We start from the raw sequence: 20,514 nt of genomic DNA, 5'->3' as shown, positions 1-20,514 counted from the left end.
GGCAAAAAGCATTTGCTGCAGAACATGAACCTACAAGAAAGCATTTTCCTTTGGAATAACAGCTGAAAACTGATAGTTTCCTCTTATAGTATGTGTCTTTTAATCAGTTGACCTGGGATGTGAGACTTTCTCACTGTCTACTCAATTCTCATGGATCTTTTTCAATTTTTTGATTTTTCTTCAGAAAAAACAACTGTTGGGATGAACTGGAAGCAAAACAGAAAGATTTTCTCTTCATTGATATTTATATTTCACTGGCAAAGTGATTCCCATCTATAGTTCGAAATTCTTTCCTCAGGAGTTGGAGGATTCTCTGGGATAGGCAGAACTGTATAATTGTCAGTGTAAGTGCTATGATAATGATTATAATTACTATTATTAAAATGATGTGGGTCTCATGCAGCAGAAATGAGTTTCTCAGTAATGGAAGTGATTTTATATTCTAACAGGGCAAAAGTCATTTAGCTGTCTATTTGCTTTAACTCTCTAATCACCAGAATGACAACATTCAAGACTTAATCAAATGTCTCATGATAAAAATATTTTGCAAAAATATCTTCTCCTAAATTAATATGAATTTATTGTTAACATTTCCTTTAGTAGACTTTTAGCCTTCGTGTATTGTGTGTTAGTATTTATTATAATTATGCAAGAAAACTCATAAACACACAAATATCTACCAAATAAATGCTAAAATCATACACCTCTACAGAGTAAGGTAGCATTTTTGCCGAGATTCCTTGACTTACAAACAGCCAAATAGAGTTAAGAAAAAATTCCATTTCTAGCTGGCCTCCGTAAAATCTCCAAAAGCTACAAGTTCCAGAGATATCATTTATATTTTCTTAAAAGGCCCTCCCGTTGATCGTCGATTTGCTCGAGCAGGCCCAGTAACGTCTCCATTGGAGACTTTGTTGTTACTGTGTCTGGCATATCGAATACTCTCGGTAGCTTGCCGGGCTCTCCGAAAGGGGCAGAGGAATCGAACTCGGGTCGGCCATGTTGGCTGCATGCAAGGCAGACGCCCTACCCGCTGTGCTATCGCTCCAGCCCTATATTTTCTTAAATTTTGACATAAGTAAACATTTACAAATATTTCACTTATTTATAGCTATTGATAATCTCCATATTTATTTAATACAATAAGATCCAGTTAAGCTTTTGTACATATGCCATAGTAAATTAATTAAAATATAATTTAGTGTAAAGCACATTTCCCTTCCTGATACATCATGCTTTGACTGAGTTTAAGAAAAGCAGCACAACAGAGGTATTCCTGAGCTATTTTTAATAAAATGCATTAATAAGGTATTATACATGAATTGTTTTACAATTTTTAAGGTGGGCTAGAGTGATAGTACAGCAGATAGGGCATTTGCCTTGCACACAGCCAACCCAGGTTCAATTCCTCTGCCCTTCTCAGAGAGCCCGGCAAGCTACCGAGAGTATCTAGCCTGCATGGTAAAGCATGACAAGCTACCCGTGACATACCTGATATGTCAAAAACAGTAACAAGTCTCAAAATATTTTTGTTAGACATTACTGTTGTCTGCTTGAGCAAATCAATGAACAAAGGGAGGACAGTTTTACAGTGCTACAGTGCTACAATATTTAAGGTAATATGGTGTTTATGAAGGTAGATTTTAAAAATTTCAAGAAGCACTTTTTTAATTCCATTTATCTGCTATCATGTTTGCCCTTTACTGGCCGAGCGGGGTTCTATTGTCCGCTCCTCTCGGAGAGCACGGCAAGCTACCGAGAGTGTATCGCCCACAGGGCAAAGTCTGTAAGCTACCGTGAGGTATTCAATATGCCAAACACAGTAACAGCCATTTTCAAAATGGAGACGTTACTCGGCCCTCTCGAGCAAATCGATTAACAATGGGAAGACAGTGACAGTGACAGTGATGGTTTTTATGGTGTAAAACAATCAATTCATTCACTAGGGAAAAAAGTAATGTTGAACTTTCATAGTTAATTTATTTGATATAAGGTTTGTGTTCTGCTTTAATTTTCCTAGGATTTTTTGATAAGTACCTCATTTTTGGCAAAGAACCAGTGAAAGTTACAATGAAGATTTTTTTATGCAGTGAAGATTATTTGCACCTTTTAATATTGTATAAGGCTGACATGAAATGCAGATGAAACATTAAAGGTTTTTGTTTGTTTTCTGTGGATTAGCTTTCCAAACAAAGAAAATTCTTCCCTCCCAAATTGAATTATCCAGAGCCATTTGTCATTAAGAAAATCATGACCATTAGCAGTAATTATACATAGCTAAGGTGCTATGTATTAATTAATACAAAGGAATACAATTCAGTAATAAATATGGTTTTGTCATTTATAGCAAAATGCAAAGGCCTCAAAGAAAATATATGAGAAGTTAGGAGGAAAAGTAGAACATTAGAAGATTTCACCTATGCATAAATTATGGTAATTTATAATATTAGATGAATAAATAAAAATAAAGAGATGTGAATACTGTTATATCTCACCATGGAGCTGTTAAATTCTTGTAGAACAGTTTACTAACATATTGTTATAGGCTAATCCTTGTGTGTTAATATTTTCTTATTCAATATTGGTTTCCTTCTACTTTACTTCCACCCAATGTGGTGTCTTACTTTCAGTTTATTAGTGGTATAGAATATTAGACAACAATATTCATAAATTTCTTCTAAGGAAATATTTTTTATTAGTTTTAGCAAATTACTTGTAACAAGTAGTATAAAATAAATTTTTCAGGGCCTGCTGCATGGGGAGGCTAGAGTGGTGAATGGGAAAATTAGAAATAATGGTGGTGGCATGGTACAATGGTGGTGTGATTGATGTTGAATATTGACTGAAATAAATCAACATGAACATCTTCATATAAATACATAAATTAAACTTAAAAAATAAGATAAAAACTGTAAACATAGATAATAAAAATAAAGTACCTGAGGAGGAGAGAGCAAAGGAGGAATGTTAAGTCTGGGGATAACGCTATATGATCTCTGTCAAGGGTTCCCCAAATTACCTAGTCTAATGCACTCTCTTTAGAAAAGAATTAGTCAGTGACCCCTGGAAATCTATCTTAAAGTGAAGAAAATGATTCTGGGACAAATATGTGTTCTCTATTTCTACCTATGCCCTACAACATAATGCAAAAGAGAAGCTGGAAGAAAATGCATTAGGGACTAGAGATAATAGAATGAGTAATGGATCAAAACTAAAGAAAAAGAAAAAGGAAATAGAGGCTTGCTTTAACTACCTGCAGGAATCATCACTGAGTACAGAGCCAGGAGTAAGCCCTGAGCAGATACAGGTATGGCCCAAAAGCCAAAAATAAGTACATCAATTAGTAACTCATCTTGAAATTTGAAATGATGAAATCATTTATTCAAATCACCATGGTAAATTCACATTACAACAGACAATTATGGCAATCAAATATCATATGTAATTGTTTTAATTAATACTTATTGTCCTTGCAGTATTCGTAACTGCTTGTCGCATCCAAGAGAATCTAAATTAGATTCCATATATGCTGCCTATTAATAGCATTGCATTGTAAACAAATCATCACATGAACATATTTCTATCGTTGCATGCTGGACTTTGCAATAATGTGAGCCAGAATGGTTGATTTGCCAAAAGAGGGAAATCTGTTGCCTGCTGGTAAAATTGATTGCTGGTAATTTATAATTTGCATTTTGTGAGTAAATTCAGAAAATCATTGATATTTATTTGTTCACGTATTTTCCTTTTTAGGTCACATACAGCAATCTCAGTGATTACCACTGACTCTGCACTCAGAGATTACTCCTGGTGATACTTGGGGGACCATATGGGATGCCTTGAATTGAACCCAGGTCAACGGCATGCAAGGCAAGTGCCCTACCTGCTGTGGTATCACTCAGGCCCCTCATTACTCTTACTTTAAAATTCTATTTTACACGGCAGATGAAATATGTAAGAAATATCAGAAAAACTGTCCTTACTTATGTTATTACTACTCACCTTTTAATAAAAATGATGTGGGTTGCATCTGAGGCATTTCAGAGTGTCCCTCACTCCCCAGGGGGCACTTGTCTACTTTTTGAGGTCCTGATCTATGTTGCTAGTGTTACAGGGATAGGAGAATCTATACAAGTGTTTCTCAATCAAGAGTTAGTATTTTAGCACAGCGGGTAGGGCGTTCGCCTTACACGCGGCCAACATGGCCGACCCGAGTTCGATTCCTCCGCCCCTCTCGGAGAGCCCGGCAAGCTACCGAGAGTATCTCACCCACATGCAGAGCCTGGTAAGCTACTCATGATGTATTCGATATGCCAAACACAGTAACAACAAAGTCTCCAATGGAGACGTTACTGGGCCCGCTCGAGCAAATCGACGATCAACGGGAGGGTCTTTACCTTTACCTTTCTCTTGAGGAAAGAAACATATCTGGTATTATAAAAGTAATTATTTGTATTTCATATAGATCAAAGCAAAAATTCGATTTTACTTTGAAATGTATTCCTTCATTACAGTGACTTCATAAGGTATTTATATTTTCCCATCTGGATCAGGAATGTTGAAAATAAGGGTAATGAACAAAAAAGAATTTAAAATGAGACATCATACTTTTTTGCTTTTGTCTTATTTTTTTTTCAGTTCAAAAACGAAACTATTAGAATATTGGAGGAAATGTGCTCCCATGGAGTATTTTATTAATTATTTGCTTCTTCCTCACTCTTTCTGTGCCATCCACACCCAGTCTCCTTATTGTAAACAGAGAAATACGTATTGGTGCATCTTTAGAATCTTGAAGATACCACCTACCCAGTCTGTTCCCAAGAAACACCCATCATTTGGATTCCCTCCTGTACAGTTTATGACTAATTTCTCCTGCACTATCATGCCCTTACTTTATAATTACTATTGAATCACTTTCATTATGTCTGGCCACACTTCATTTTATCGTAAATGCTGCCTATTTTCCAGTCAATTTTATGTATTATCTCTTTGTCATATTGGCCTATTTATTTGTTTATTTGATATGTTTAAGTTTTATACATACATAGATAGATAGATAGATAGATAGATAGATAGATAGATAGATAGATAGACTGGAGCGATAGCACAGCGCTTGCAAGCAGCCAATATGGCCAAACCGATTTCGATTCCTCCACCCTTCTCGGAGAGCCTGGCAAACTACCGAGAGTATCTTGCCCACATAGCAAAGCCTGGCAAGCTACCCATGATATATTCAATATGCCAAACACAGTTACAACAAGTCTCATGATGAAGATATTACGGGACCCGCTCGAGCAAATTGATGAACAACAGGAGGACAGTGACAGTGAAAATGATATATACATATGATATATATGTATATTATATATAATATATATTTTAAAATATATGTATATGGAGCGATAGCACAGCGGTAGGGCGTTCGCCTTACAAGCGGCCAACATGGCCAACCCGAGTTCGATTCCTCCGCCCCTCTCGGAGAGCCCGGCAAGCTACCGAGAGTATCTGATATGCCAAACACAGTAACAACAAAGTCTCCAATGGAGACGTTACTGGGCCCGCTCGAGCAAATCGATGATTAACGGGAGTGCCTTTAACTTTACCTTTATATATATCACCGTGAGATACAGTTACAGACCTAAAAACTTTCATGACTACATTTCAGTCATACAATGATAGATGACCCATCCCTTCACAAGTGGACATTCTCCACCACCAGTTTTCTCAGAATCCCTTCCATCACCTCCACCCCATCCCCCCTCCACTCTGCCTCTGTGACCGTCACAATCCCTTTAACTCTCTGTCTCCTTTTGGGTGTTATGGTTTGCAATACAGGTAGTAAGTGGCAAATATGTTTGTTCTATAGTCTACTTTCAGCATTCATCTCCCATCTTAAGCGAGCCCTTCAATCATCATTCGCTGAGTGTTCCCTTCTCTATCCCAGCTGCCCTTTTCCCCAGCATATGAGGCCAGCTTCCAAGCCATGAAGCCATCTTCCTGCCTCTTATCTCTATTATCCTTGGGTGTTAGTCTCCCATTCTGTACTTTATATTCCACAAATGAATGCAGTCATTCTATGTCTGTCCTTTTCTCTCTGACTCATTTAATTTAGCATGATACTTCCCCTGCTGATCCAATCATATGCAAATTTCATGATTTCATCTTGTCTAACTGCTGCATAGTATTCCATTGTGTGGCCTATTTATTACCTCCTACCAATGCAAGTTTGTCAAAGTTATGTCTCAGAAAGATCAGGTGTTGTGTTAACTTCTCGGGTGTATACTGAGCACTGTATACATAAAAACGTATTAAGCAAAATTAACAGTCTCTCCTTTTTTTTGCTTTTTGGGTCATACCCAGTGACACACAGGGGTTACTCCTGCTCTGCATTCAGGAATCACCCCTGGCTGTGCTCAGGAGACCATATGGGATGCTGCGAATCAAACCCGGGTTGGCTGCATGCAAGGCAAATGCCATACTCGCTGTGCTATCGCTCCAGCCCCCAAATTAACAATCTTTTAAAGGAAAGTTTGTTTTTTGGTATGGTTTTCATTTGATTTTAGGCCACACTTGACAGTGCTCAGGGTTGACACTTGGCTATACACTCAGTGTTCTCTCACAGCAGTGCTCAGGGGACAATTTAAAGTCCCATGGATAGAACCTGGGTCTGCTATGTGCAAGATATACTCTCTCCAGAATCAAAGGGCCATTGATTCTCTAACTACAAATCATTTTTTGGAGGCTGTTATATCTGGATTCAACTAAACTCATTGCATTTTATTAAATATTTAACGAATCTAAATTAATGCCTTGAAAAATCTATATAAGTCATATTTTGTTCATTTTTCCAAAGGCCAAAGTAATTTAATTTTATCTAAATGAGATAAAATTATATTACTATGGCACTAAAATCAGTTTCTTAACCTGGTAATAGAGAAGGCAAATCAAAATCATGTTCACCAAACAGTCAAATAGGCTTCTTAAAAATTGTTGGCAACCACAATTAGGGCTCAACTCCACCACCTCACTATTCACTAATACTCTCTGCTGAGGCACAAAACTGCAAAAAATTCAGGTACCCCAGTGCCCAGGCTGAGAACCCTTGAGTCTTCTCCTCGTTGGGCTGGAAGCTTCTTCCTTTCCCCCTTCTAGAAAAAGACACAGCAGCCACACCCCCCTCTCACAGCCACTGCTAGGTCAACTCATTGCCCCAGACCATAGATTCTGAAGTCTCTGGACCATGATACTTTCAAATACCATGATACCTCCAAATTCCTCAGTACTATATATCCAGTGACGTATTCGATATGCCCAGCTATAGCTCAGTGGGTAGAGCGGGTTGTATGCAGCCAACTCGGCTGACGCGGGTTCGATTCCTCCACCCTTCTTGGAGAGCCTGGCAAGCTACTGAGATCTTGCCCACAGGGCAAAGCCTGGCAAGCTGCCTGTGATGTATTCAATATGCCAAACACAGTAACAACGTCTCACAATGGAGACATTACTGGGCCCGCTCGAGCAAATCGATGAACAACGGGAGGGCAGTGCTACAATGCTACAGTGCTACGTTTCCAATAGGAGCACACTAAATTAGATGGAAAAGTGGCATAAAAAGCAACTTAACAAGTATAAACAATAACACAGAATGCTCAACAGCTTAGCAAACTCTTTGACAAGGACTAAACGATCCATTGGTGGTGTGATACAACAATTTTAAGATTAAAAATTAGTTTTAAAACTACTAATTAACAGAGCTCTGTTATCTAATCAATTTAAACTCTATCAATAGTGTGACTTTTGTGTACATTAAAAATTAATAGAAATCCTATAAATTTTGCGCCATGCTATTGATTTCATTCTCTGGCTAAATAAATGAGCATATGTGTGTGTCTCTGTGTGTGTGTGTGCATGTGTGCATAATTCTTCTTCAAATGCAGAATTTAAGTAAAATACCGGTATTTTCAATTCCACCAATTTTTGTATTGTATTTGATTTTCATGATAAAAATAGCCTCAAAAACTTTTCATTCATTAATTTCTGGACCGTGGTTGGATTTCTTCCTAAAGAAATACTTTGCCTTGGCACATATGCTGCATGAGCACGTGTGCTGCTAGCGCGCATGTGGCCAAGCACATGTGATGCCCGGGCACATGTGTCACCCGCATCTCCCCTCTTGAGATGTATACTTTCACGGTTCCTTGTCTAATGCTACATGGGTGTAGGGGCTCTCTCCACCCTTGGAGAAGCCCGTGTTCTCTCTTGAGTATGCTAGTCTCTCACTCTCTCCCCCTCCACACCTAAAAATCCTTCAAAATATATCTATTTTTTTAAAAAAAATACTTTGCTTTTAATGGCATTGCTGCCAATTACTTCACACTAATTTTATATGCATAAGAGAAGAATAAAATTGAAGCACTGACTTATAATAGTAATATGAAACTCAATGTAAAATCTCTTGGAAAGATTTTTTTTCTGTATCTCATAAGCAGAGTTAAAAGATGTATTATGTTTATATAAAGATGGTTCAAAGTAATGTATCAGGATGATATGGGGGAATAATAGATAAATGGAAAAGGAGGACAAATATTGGCAGTTGAGAATCATAGAAATCAAGAAAGTGAATATTTTGTTTCTAGTTTAATGGGTTCTAAAGCTAACAATAAGCATATTTCTTGAATATAATAATAGCAACTGGTATTTGAAAGGATACTAATCTACATAAACTTTTTAAGCTGAGTTGCTAATAATTAAGTGTATCACATTGTAAGTTTCCATGTCCTTCAGTTGTTAAAATGTAAAAGTACTTAAAATCAATAGGACACATTGGTCTTATTATGTTTTTAATAATTCATAACCAGAGATATGAAGAGTATTAATTTTGAAATTCTCACTGTATTTACTCATTCTTTAAGTACACAGTCATAAATACACTATATCTTAAAAAAACATAATAGGAAATATGCAAGCAAAATCAAATTAACATAATGGCAAAATTATCTACTATATTCCCTCAGGTGTATTTCTCATGCTGTGTTGTAAAGAATCTTACTGATTGCCCCATGCACAGAAGTACTTCAGTTAGTCTTGGCCCTACACTTTACTGGAAAATTTTGCTTAAAGTAGATGCTTTTATTCTGCAAATCCAGTGAGTTCCAGTGAGTTTTATTCTGCAAATCCAGTATATCTTCCATTGACTTGTTTCTGCAGTAAAGTCATTGAAGTCATTTACAGCATTTGATTATAACCTTCTTAGTATGGTGATAAAATTGACTACCTTTTTCTGGTGTTTTTTTTCCTTCTTCTGACTTTGTGTCATGAATTCACAAATAAATAGAAGTAATGGGTGTCACCTATTAAAAAAAAAGCTTAGTGGGCTAGTTAATCCCATCAATGGCCAAGACCCAGAGAGTATAAAACCCAGCTCCCAGAAGAGAACAGCACAGAGTCTCCTGCCTCCATGCCTGGCTGTCCTCACCTGGGCCCCTTGGAGGAGAGTGGGTTGAGTTTCCCTCCCCAACCCGAGCTGAGGCTTGGCAGCTGAAGACCTCTGGTTCCAGCCACAGCCATGCTTAAGACCACACATAAAGGAACCAGCTGAGGAACCCAGGTGTGTGGGACCCGGGGAGAAGATCTCCAAGACTGCTCGGATTGAGACTGAGGCTTCCTCCACCCAGATCCTTCATCTTCCAGTATGTAGGCATTACACCCATGAACTTCCCCCAGTGCCATCCCATCAATGGCCAGAGACTATAAAACCCAGTTCCCCGAAGACATCTTATTATCTAGTTCTTACTCTGGAGAACCTGGCAAGCTACCAAAAGTATCCTGTCCACATGACAGAGTCTGGCAAACTCCCTATGGTTTATTCAATATGCCAAAAACCAGTAACAATGATAAGTCTCATTCTCCTGACCCTGAAAGAGCCTCGAATGTGGCACTTTCTAAAATCTCAGGGTTAGGACGAAGGAGATGTTACTAATGCCTGCTCGAGGAAATTGATTAATGACAGGATGACAGTGATAATGGGCTAGTTCATCTATCTGTAGATCAAAAACTCTTTTCTTCCTGTTGAAATTATTCTTTTTTTGCCCGGCAAGCTACCAACTCTCTCACCTGCACAGCAAAGCCTGGTAAGCTACCTGTGATGTATTCAATATGCCAGAAACAGTCACAACAAGTCTCACAATTTGTTGTGAGACGTGAGACGTTACTGGTGCCCACTTGAGCAAATCAATGAACAATGGGAGGACAGTGACAGTGGCAGATCTATGGTACTGATATTATTGATTTACATTTTTAATTCTGCATGCAAGGTCTGCCATGTTCAGCACCAAAGTGTCAGAATCATTCTACCTTTACACCAAGATCTTTTATCACTTATTCCCTTAGCGCCTTAGATTATGATAAACTTGTAAAACTGGGATGTGAAGAATGAGCTAAAAGGATGGAACTCCTTCTGAATTTTCATCAATATTAAGTAAGTAAAACTATTCTTAGTTTAAGCTGGTACTAGACCATTGTTTCTTGCTATCTTTGAATAATTTAGGTAATAATGAATGAGTCATTTTGTTAAATCAGATCATCCAAATCTTACCCAGAACCTTTTAAAAACCTTTTCATACCCCTTATTATCTTCACTTTAATTACTCCTATGCTTTTTTGCATTTTCATACAAAATGTATTATTTATGATGCTTGCATATTGTTTCAATAACAGATCAATGATTTTGTTATTGTTAATAGGTTATTGTTAATAATAGCATTTGTTATTATTTGCTATTGTGTTTGTTATTAATGATATTGTTAAATTGTATTTAAAATATCAATTTACTTTATTATTTTATATTTTTATTAACAGATTCATGCTAATGAATTGTTCCAATAACAGATGAATTATCTTTAAGATGGTTATTAGTGAGACTTAGCTACCTCATCCAGAAAATATTAAAGTAATTCAAAAGACCTTACCATATATAAATCATTATGTAATATTTATGCAATAAAACCTTCATTGTTGCGAGCAGATTATAAACACTGAGGTTAAACACTTGCCTTGCATTCTTCTGACACTATTTGAATCCTGTCCTTTGTATTCATTCCCCTAAGCACCACCAGAAGCGAGTCCTGAGCACAAAGTCATGAGTAGGCACTGCTGGGTGTTTTCTCACACCAAAGAAAAATCTTCTCAACTATCACATACTATATATTAAACTATATTTTTAGCAAAATATATGTATATGCTTTTCCCTGTTGCTAGGTAGAATTCAAGTAAATGTTTGTTGTATATACTTTAAAAACATTATATCTTCGAATTATATAGCAATTTTTCCTTATATAATTCAATGCTTTCAGTGATATTTATTAAATGCATTTTATAGTCAGAATATTGTTCTAGGTTCCTGGAAGCGAGGCAGTGGCCAAACTAGATGCAGCCTTTGATTGTATATAAAATAGACATTTTAGAATAAGTTAAATTGATGTAATGAATAGGTATTGCATATAATATGTATATATACGCATACACACATACGTATGTTACTATGTATTACATATAGAGATAATATACACATACATATTGTGTGTATACAGCCCGGCAAGCTACCGAGAGTATTCGATATGCCAGACACAGTAACAACAAAGTCTCCAATGGAGACGTTACTGGGCCCGCTCGAGCAAATCGATGATCAACGGGAGGGCCTTTACTTTACTTTACTTTTACACACAAACACAAAGCATGTTAAGGGAAAGAGTGTGTCTACAAAATAGAACAAGGTGGAGGAAAAGAACAGATATTTACAAAGACTAGTCAGTGAAATTTTCTTTGAAAAATGACATTTAAGTCAGCCACTAGAGGCCTGAGAGATACAGTGTTTGAAGCACATGCTTTGCCAGCAGCCTTTCCCCTGCCTCCCAGGGAAGGATTCTTGGCCCCACATGGTCCCATGTCATGGTGCATATTCTTGAGGCTGTGAGCACTTCCCAGGGTGCCCTTGTGTTCCTCCACACCACATGCTCAAAAAAAAAAAAAAAAACGCGTTCTGGACCCTAGAACTGAACTACCAGCACAGTTGGTCAAGAACTTCCTACAAAGGCTCCTGTCTCCTGTGTATTATTATTAAATAATAATCAATTATTTCTACACTTGATTAGGAGCCAATCGAATCCTTCCCCCCCAAACCACCACCAAGTACTGAAGAAAAATTAATTGGAAGTTCTAAAATTTTGGAAGGGCACAGTACATAGGAAATTAAAGTTACAAAAATATCCATTTTTCTTTACCTTTTATTAAAATGCTTTTTAAAATATGAAGGGTTTTAAATGACACACTTTATTAAAATATCTCATTAAACTTTTCCCCACTTGTATTAATAACTTGCTTCTTAAACTGTTTATATCAGACACAAAACAAATGACATTGTATGGTTCGTGGTGGTGAAATGATTAGAAACTTTTTTGTTTTTTTTTGTTTTTTATGTGTGCATTACTAAGCATTTTAAATCAGGAAATGCATAAGTTTTGAAAATATTTCTCTTGAATACAATCAATGGCTTTAAAGTATTCCATTATATAGTTAATTAGCTAAAACAAATTTATTTTATTAAGTTACAATTATTGGATATTTAATCTCCAAATGTTTGGTGAATAATATGATTTTAATGATTTTCATGACAAATACATAATATACCAGCTACATTATAAGCTAATTAGACTTTCATGGACTAACCTGATAATATATAGTTTTGTATTTTATGAGAAAATTGTATTTTGCATTTCAAACAATTTATATCAAGTAACCTTTGGAGTACAATCCATGTCTTAGTGGTATGCTTCCTTTACACTGAATTATTTCTACAACTAAAGTACCTTGTATTTATCACTTTAATATGGATAGGATGCTTGTAATTTTTAAATAGCTGGCCTACTTTAGAAAGCATATACAGAAACAAATATAATTTTTATTTGAAAAGCATATGGCATTGCAGACTATTAATCCAGATACTGGCAATGGGATGAGGCTAAATTAAAGAATCATATAAGTTAAATCCATAATAATCAAATTACTTTCATGAAAGTCTCTATGTACAAGAAAGTTTCATTTCAGGAGAAAATACCCTGACTTATTTGAATATTCATTGTTTTGGTGTTCAAACATGCCTGCGATTACTTTGAATATAACCTATATCATATTGTAATGAAATTATATTGTTTCAGTGTCACTCACTTATCTGTACACTTTTAAAAATCAAGATAATTTTTTTGTTCATATGCCATATGTCATATTTTCTCTGTGAAAATGTTACTTATTTGTCAGTATTCAGTGCAGATTGGGTCCTCCAGAAGTGCTTCCTGACCTGAAGTAAGACCATTTGAAGGATGCCATCAAGGAAAATATAGATACTGATGTTAGAATAATGTACTTGTCTGAGGGCAGGAAAGCAAGGCTTGAAGAGAAGGGAAATTGTGAAAAATGACATTATCAGGTATAGAAAAAACATATTCTTTATATCTAGATTTGGGTTCTTAGAGTAAAGAAATAGCAACAGCTTTGAACTTACACCTGGAATGCTACAGCATTGAAAAAGGTGTAAGGACATTTTTCTTCTCTCCCAAGAATTATATCTCATGTCACAAATCACAAATCAGAAATCATCCTGTTATTCGTCGATTGCCTCGAGCAGGCCCCAGTAACGTCTCCTTCATCCTAGCCCTGAGATTATATTCAAGGCTCTTTAGGAGAATGAGACCCATCATTGTTACTGGTATTTGGCATACTGGGTACGCCACGGGGAGTTTGCCAGACTCTGCCGTGTGGGCAGGCTACATTCGGTAGCCTGCCAGTTTGTCCAAAGTAAGAATGAGATAATGAGATGTCATAATAAGATGTCGCACGGCTGCGAATGCGGCCGCGCAGTTCCGGGAGCTGGTTTTTATAGTCTCTGAGTCTTGGCCGCTGATGGGATTACATGGCACCAGGGGGCCAGTTTAATGGGTGTGACTCCCGCCTACTGGAATTTGGAGGATCTGGGTGGAGGATGCTCGGCCCCAATCCGAGTAGGCTTGGAGATCTCGGCCCTGGAACCCGCGTGGCTTTGTCCCCCTGCCAGTAGTCCCTTCATGTGTGCGGAGAATGGTCTCAGCATGGTGGTGGCGGCTGGTCCTGGAGGTCTTCGGCTGCCGGAGCCCTGGTCGGGTCGGGGAGGAAAGCTCCACCCACTCCCCTCCAAGGGGATGAATCTCATGTCATTCCCCTAAAATATCTGTTATAGATGACTGGTTAAAGAAACTTTGGTAAATTTACACAATGGAGTACTTGTAGCTGTTAGAATATATGAAGTTATGAAATTCACATACAAGTGGTACTACATGAAAAGGATCATGTTAAGCGAAATGAGTCAGAAAGAGTGGGATAGACACAGAAAGATTGCATTTGTCTGGGGAACATAAAGGAACAAAATGGGAGACTAACACCCAGGAGTGGCCGAGATTAGTACCAGAATTTTGCTCCATGACTTGGAGGCCAGCCACACTTGCTAGGGGAAATGGAAACTCAGATAGAGAAGAGAGTACCAAATAAAGGGTGTTGGGAGGATTCTCCCAGGGTGGGAGAAGCATGCTGAAAGTAGACTATAGACCAAACATGATTGCCACTCAATGCCTCTCTTGCAAACCACAGGACCCAAAAGGAGAGAGAGAGAGAGAACAAAAGGGAATGCCTTGCCACAGAGGCAGGGTGGGATCAGGGGGGATGGGGGGTGGGAGGAATGCTGGGACCCATGGTGGTGGAGGATGGACGCTGGTGGAGGGATGGGTACTTGATCATTGTATAACTGAAACCCAAGCACAAAAATTTGTAAGTCTATAACTGTACCTCATGGTGTTTCACTAATAAAAAATATAAATAAATAAATGAATAAAAATCTGTTATATATTAAATAAGTCTACCTAGTATCTATATACACAAATATTTATTTATTTATTTTTTTAAAGATTTTTTAAAACTGGCCTGCTTTCTTTATTTATTTTGCTTTTTGGGTCACACCCAGCGATGCACAGGGGTTACTCCTGACTCTGCACTCAGGAATTACACCTGGTGGTGCTCAGGGGACCAAATGGGATGCTGGGAATCGAACCCGGGTCGGCCGCATGCAAGGCAAACTCTCTACCCGTTGTGCTATTGCTCCAGCCCCAATACACACAACTATTTATACATATATATGCATATATAAGCATATCTTCACTTATAGACTACTACCATAAACTTTCTACTTTCTTCCTCATTTCCTTTCATAGTTCTTATAGCTTCTATCTAGGGAATTTAAAAATGGTTAAGAAATACGAAAAATCATTTCATTGAGGCAATGGTCACAGAATTGTTATTGGCCATGTAAAGCTAACCTCTCCTTTTGCCCAGTCTGTCAAAGGAACCTTAAGAACAGAATTCTCAGGTCTCAGCTTCAGAAAAGTAAATGACAGTCTTCATTGCTAAGGTGTGAAATTTATCGAAAGTTCTGGAGAATGATGCTCAGAGGCTACTCCCAGACAGTGACTAAATATTATAGAGATATTAATAAAGAAACATTTCTAAAAGATGAGAAATTATTCCAGGGGACTGGAAAGTCCCCCTATGTCTTTTTTTTTAGATTGCACAGTGACTTGAGAAATTTACAATTCACCTTCCTTTCTTTCCTTTCTCTTTCACTCAGGGTCAGACCTATATACTGATTTGATTAATTGCATAGCCTTTCTGGATCTTTCCTATTTTCTTTCATAGGCATTTCATAGAACATTTCTGCATGTATAAACTTTTTTGTTATCTTATTCTCCAAAGAGCCCAAGTAATGAAATAGCAATTTTTACCATTGATGGTGCTTTAACTATCATAAACATATCCTATCATAGTCTATCTATCTATCTATCTATCTATCTATCTATCTATCTATCTATCTATCTATCATCTATCTATCATCATCCATCCATCTATCTATCTATCTATCTATCTATCTATCTATCTACCTATCTATCTGTCTATTGAAATGTTACCACAGTATCTGAATCAGAATCTGTATTTTGGAAATGTCTGACTATCATTGTGTCAGTTTCTTTAAATATCTTTCTTTCTAATAACTACAAAGAGAAAGTTTCATCCATGGATGATTTAAAACAATAGATGGGCCCTCCCATCAATTCTAAAGGCTAAAAGACTGAAGCTAGGCTCTCAGCTGGCTCACTTTCTCTCAGAAAGCTTAGATCAGATTCCTTCCTTGCTTCATTCTAGTTCCTGGTGGTTGCAAACAATCTTTGGTGCCCAGGGGCTCTGAGATCCATTGTTTCAATTCCTGCCTCTTTCTGTATATGGTCTTTTCCCTTTTACCCTGCACAAAAGAATCCACAACTAGTTCAATTACTTAGTTTCTGATCTCTTTTTCCTCATTGTATAAGTTCTGTACTCCTAGTTATCTTCCTGTGCGTCAAACATGTCAAACATTTTCGTTCATGAGTTCATATTTGTATTGATTCTGTGGTGAAATTGCAGGAGTTAGGGTTGGAATTCTTTCTGAGAAAACCCTGAAAGCAAGTGTCAAGAGTGTGTTTCTGTGGAAACATTAGAGATGCTTTGGAAATTCTCTTAACTACTTAAAAATAAGTCTGAAAGAAGAGTTTCAGAAGTCATCACGCACCATTCTACTATAAATTTCATTAATTCCAACCTGGTTAAGAAACATAAAAGACTTATCTTCAGTTTTAACTCTGTTGTTCTTCAATTTTTACTCTAGAATTTAAAAAATAACAATGGTACACTCAAATAACTTTTCTAAGATACAAGAAAGTTATATTGTATGTATAAATTTCTTCCTCATATATTTGTGGGAATTTGTCTCCCTAACAACAACAAAATACTATGACTGGGATATACCCCCCCAGGGAAGATAGTTTAGGTATTAGAATGCAAAGGGTTTGGAAATGTGCACTGAGGAAAGAGTAATATAGCAGGGATGAATGAATAACAAATATCTCCTGGCTGAAAAACAGCAGTAGGCAAGCACTGAATAAGACTTTTTTAGGATCTTTTAGATGTAATATGTGCAAAAATAGAATAGACAATCATAAGGACTTCACTCTACATTTTTTAGCGTACAAAACCTAATGATTTGCTTTGTAAAATACCATAGCCTCTGATCTTCATGTACCTATTAGATGTTAATGTCTCTACCAACTTAATGTCACTGGTGGGGGAGAGACATTTTATTGAATGAATGGCCAGCCTGTGACAGCACTTCAGTATAAAGTTGTATTAATCTTTCTATACATATAAACATACAAATAATATTCATGCTTATATGCATTGTCTTTTTAATTTATACATATCCCATGTAACCATAGTAACACATTTAATACTTTATGTTATCTATCTATCTATCTATCTATACACATACACTACATGTGACCTTGTATCACATACATTGTAACTGTTTTATGTGTTTTATATATGAGTGTGCAATGTAGGCAAATAAAAATTAAGGATGCTAATACTTTGTCATAATGGGTCACCTATACTAAATTTAAACCTATCCAAATTTAAATGAATATATTCCTTTTTCATTTTTTTCTTTTTAAATTTACTTCCTAGATGCTATGTTAGTCATTAAAGAAGAAAATGTCAAATTCCCAGAAAGCAAAATATGTGGGGAAAAGTTATCATAATACTTTATCTGCCAGACCTAGAAATACAGCTATGCTAGCACTTTTCTGTGGGCTTGGCTTGTTTGCAACAGCAAAACAAGATCTGTGCATCCTTTCAGATCCACACTCTCTACAAATATTTCTGGATTTCCTTATAAGCTGCTGAACTGGCACAGATGTCTGGGGATTTAAAATGGTTTTTTCTTTCTTCATCAACCCTCCTTGCTTTAAATCCCTGGGACTGCCTTGAATATCGTGGATTTGTTCTCCTGATCACTATCTAGCACAGTTAGAAGTGAAATGGCATTTGACCTTTTGAGAAAAGGAAAAGTGTTCATGTTCCCCTCTGCTTAGGAAGTTTCCTGGGTCCTGGACATGCCCCCACTGACTCAGTAATTAAGTTCAGAGTCTTTTTTTTTTTTTTTTTTTTTTTTTTTTTTTTTTTTTTTTTTTTTTTTCCCTTTATTTTATTTTATTTTTTTTAAAGTTGTAGATTTACAATTTTTTGTGCTTTGGTTTCAATTATACAATGATCAGATACCCATCCCTCCACCAGTGCCCATTTTCCACCACCATGGATAATATCCCTCCCACCCCCATCCCCCCATCCCCCCGTCTCTGTGGCAGGGCAATCCCCTGTGTTCTCTCTCTCCTTTTGGGTGTTGTGGTCTGCAAAAGAGGCATTGAGTGGCAAACATGTTCAGTCCATAGTCTACTTTCGACATGCATCTCCCCTCCTGGGAGGATCCTCCAAACATCCTTTATTTGGTGCTCCCTTCTCTATCTGAATAGCCCTTTCCTCTAGGATACCCGGCTGGCCTCTAAGTTATGGAGTAATCCTCCTGGTGCTGATCTCAGCTATTCTTGGGTATTAATCTCATACTTTGTTACTTTATATCCCCCAGATGAATGCAATCTTTCTATGTCTATCCCTCTCTTTCTGACTCATTTCGCTTAGCATGATACTTTCCATATTGTACCACTTGTATGTAAATTTCATGACTTCATCTTTTCTAAGAGCTACATAGTACTCCATTGTGTAGATGTACCAAAGTTTCTTTAACCAGTCATCTGTTCTTGGGCATTCAGGTTTCTTCCAGTTTCTGGCTATTGTAAAGAGTGCTGCAATGAACAAACAAGTGCAGATGTCACTTCGACTATACATTTTTGCCTCTCTGGGATATATTCCCAGGAGTGGTATTGCTGGGTCAAATGGGAGCTCAATTTCTAATTTTTTGAGAATCGTCCATATGGTTTTCCAGAAGGGCTGAACCAGTCGACATTCCCACCAACAGTGAAGGAGTGTCCCTTTCTCGCCACATCCACGCCAGCATCGGTTGCTTTTGTTCTTTTGAATTTGGGCCAGTCTCTGAGGTGTGAGATGGTATCTCATTGTGGTTTTGATCTGCATCTCCCTGATGATTAATGATGTAGAGCATTTTCTCATGTGCTTTTTTGCCATTCGGATTTCTTCTTTGAGAAAGTTTCTGTTCATTTCATTGCCCCATTTTTGGATGGGGTTGGATGTTTTCTTCTTGTGGAGTTTAACCAGTATTTTGTATATCCTGGATATCAACCCCTTGTCAGATGTGTATTCGGTGAATATCCTTTCCCATTCTGTAGACTGTCTTTGTATTTTGGTCACTGTTTCTTTGGAGGTGCAGAAGCTTCTTAGTTTAAGATAGTCCCATTTATCTATCTCTGTTTTCACTTGCTCGGCCAGTGGCGTGGCATTTTTGAAGATACCATTAGCTTCAATGTCATGGAGGGTTTTGCCAACTTTATCTTCAATGTACCTTATGGTTTCTGGTCTGATGTTGAGGTCTTTAATCCATTTTGATCTTACTTTTGTACATGGTGTTAGGCAGAGTTCTGAGCCTATTTTTTTGCATGTAGCCGTCCAGTGATGCCAACACAATTTATTAAAGAGGCTTTCCTTACTCCACTTCACATTACTTGCACCTTTATCAAAGATTAGATGAGCATATGATTGAGGAGAGATGTCAGTGTATTCAACCCTGTTCCATTGGTCTGCAGTTCTGCCTTTGTTCCAGTACCATGCTGTTTTAATTATTACTGCTTTGTAGTACAGTTTGAAGTTCGGGAGGTTGATTCCTCCCATTTTCTTTTTCCCAAGAATTGCTTTAGCTATTCGTGGGGGCTTATTGTTCCATATAAATTTCAAGAGTGTTTGCTCCATTTCTTTGAAGAATGTCATGGGTATCCTTATAGGGATTGCATTGAATTTATACAATGCTTTCGGTAGTATTGCCATTTTGACAATGTTAAGTCTCCCGACCCATGAGCAGGGGATATCTTTCCATTTCCTCATGTCCTCTTTTATTTCCTGAAGTAGCGTTTTGTAGTTTTCTTTGTACAGGTCCTTTACTTCCTTAGTTAAGCTGATTCCTAGGTACTTGATTTTCTGGGGCACAATTGTGAATGGGATTGTTTTTTTCATGTTGCTTTCTTCTCTCTCACTGTTTGCGTATAGGAAAGCCATGGACTTTTGGGTATTGATTTTATAACCTGCAACTTTACTATACGAGTCTATTGTTTCTAAGAGTTTTTTGGTGGAAGATATTGGGTTCTCTAAGTAGAGTATCATATCATCTGCGAATAGTGAGAGCTTGATTTCTTCCTTTCCTACCTGAATGCCCTTAATATCTTTTTCCTGCCTAATCGCTATTGCAAGTACTTCCAGTACTATATTGAACAGCAGTGGAGAGAGTGGGCATCCCTGTCTCGTCCCTGATCTTAGAGGGAAGGCTCTCAGTTTTTCCCCATTGAGGATGATGCTTGCTGTAGGCTTGTGGTAGATGGCTTTAATTATGTT

This window comes from Sorex fumeus, unplaced genomic scaffold (assembly GCF_029834395.1).
Source record: "Sorex fumeus unplaced genomic scaffold, SorFum_2.1 ptg000098l, whole genome shotgun sequence".
Classification (NCBI taxonomy): Eukaryota; Metazoa; Chordata; class Mammalia; order Eulipotyphla; family Soricidae; genus Sorex; species Sorex fumeus.
The sequence above is the reverse complement of the archived record's forward strand: the minus strand, read 5'-3'. Positions refer to the sequence as shown.